Here is a 409-nt window from a genome sequence, read left to right on the forward strand (position 1 = left end):
AGCCTGGCGAGAGCCCGGGCGCACGCAGTCTTCAGCCTCCTCCTTTCCGCCTCTGGGGGTACTTGGCTCTGAGCGGGTCCACCCGACGCCCCCCCGGGAGAACTCTTTACTTTTTGTTTGGAAAATCAGGGCCATTTCTTTATTCATCTCTGGGTCTCCCCGGAGGAGGACAGGGGAGGGGAGGGCGTGCGCGGCGGCCGGGCCGGGGGAGGGGAGCGCGTGGAGGGGAGGGGACTGGGTGTAGCCTGGAATTCTCCGTCCTCGTGTTCCTAGGCTGGCGCGCAGAGTCTCCCCGAGATAGCGCCGCCGCCGCTCCCCGCGCCACCCCGTCGTTGGCCTTGGGGGTCGGGTGAGTGGGGTCATGACGCGCCGCGGGGGCTGCTCCGGGCCCCTCCCGCGCTGAGCCGGG

The sequence above is a fragment of the Panthera uncia genome, chromosome X (genome assembly GCF_023721935.1).
Source record: "Panthera uncia isolate 11264 chromosome X, Puncia_PCG_1.0, whole genome shotgun sequence".
Taxonomy (NCBI): Eukaryota; Metazoa; Chordata; class Mammalia; order Carnivora; family Felidae; genus Panthera; species Panthera uncia.